At 36.0% G+C, this 1,228-nt stretch overlaps 1 protein-coding gene across 1 annotated transcript in view; it reads right to left on the bottom strand.

Annotated features, from left to right (window-relative positions):
• pmelb (premelanosome protein b) overlaps nucleotides 1–1,228 on the bottom strand; it is a 17,450-nt gene that overhangs the window by 5,823 nt on the left and 10,399 nt on the right. The gene's annotated exons all lie outside the window — the stretch shown is intronic.

The following is a 1,228-nucleotide window of genomic DNA, read 5'->3' as shown; positions in this document are numbered from 1 at the left end:
TGGTGAATGCCACAAATTCTCCTAAATCACTCGTACGCACAACTTAAGAACAAATCTGTGCGTACGAACGGTTCTTGTATGAGGCCCATTGTTTCAATATTTAGTTGAGCATTTAAACTAATGAAGTGGCCATAACTTTACTAAAAATACAAAAGCAACAATTGTAAACATTTATCTTTATATTGGTGGGAGGGAATTTTTCACGCACTGTCCTTTAAAACCTTGTTTCAGATGATTACAAGGTGGAGACAAGARAAACATTTTCTGTTAAAACACAGTGTGACCCCGAGCGCTGAATGACTGCTAAAAGTAGCAAGTTGTTAAAGTTAAAACAAGCTGAAACTAAAATGAGTAAAAGAAAGGCAAAGTTGAGCAGAACATAGGCTGAAACAGCCAAAACACAAACTAAAAGCAAGAAGCTAAGTAGCAAAAGGCTAAAAAGCAGCAGATCTGTAGCTAAAGGCTAAAAGAAGCACATTAGTAGGTAAAATAGCTGAGTATATGTTTTAGCTACCAATTTGCTATACTTAGCAACAGTTTTACTTATTTTAGCTGTTGTTCTGCTACTTTTAGCTTTAGTTTGCTTGTTTTATATCCTGCTACAGTTTTGCAAATATTAGCACAAATTTTACCTTTTAATGATTTATTTTTATCCAAGAATCTTTACTTATACTTGAGTAAAACTTCAACAAAGTAACTGCACTTTTATTTGAGTACATTTTAGTACTCTTTCCACCTCTGGTTAAAATGGTATGCAGAGTATGCAGAAATAGTTTGATTATAAAAATGTACAGAAGAAACAGTGAAACAACAGTGTGAATGCTGACTCAGCTAATGAACTGTTCCCTCTTCAGGGGACACAGCCAGTGAGATGTGTAGAATCGAGGCGTCTTGCATGCTTCAGAAGATTGACCACGGCGGTGCGAGCGTGACGCCATATTGGAAGGGGCAGGCTTTTAAAGTAAACAATTTATCATGGCTAGATTTACAGCAGGTAAAATAAGTATTGAACACGTCACCATTTTTCTCGGTAAATATATTACTAGAGGGGCTAATGACATGAAATTTTCGCCAGATGTCGGTAACAACCCAAGTGATCCATACATACAAAGAAATCAAACCATAAATGTCCAGAAATGAAGTTATTTGTAACTAGAGAATTTGCATTTCCTAGGAAAATGCAAGGGTGAATGCCTGTTGCGCAAAACATAAGCTAAAAGCTAAAGGT

This window comes from Austrofundulus limnaeus, unplaced genomic scaffold (genome assembly GCF_001266775.1).
Source record: "Austrofundulus limnaeus strain Quisiro unplaced genomic scaffold, Austrofundulus_limnaeus-1.0 Scaffold335, whole genome shotgun sequence".
NCBI lineage: Eukaryota > Metazoa > Chordata > Actinopteri > Cyprinodontiformes > Rivulidae > Austrofundulus > Austrofundulus limnaeus.
This window is presented reverse-complemented; position numbering and strand designations above follow the sequence as displayed.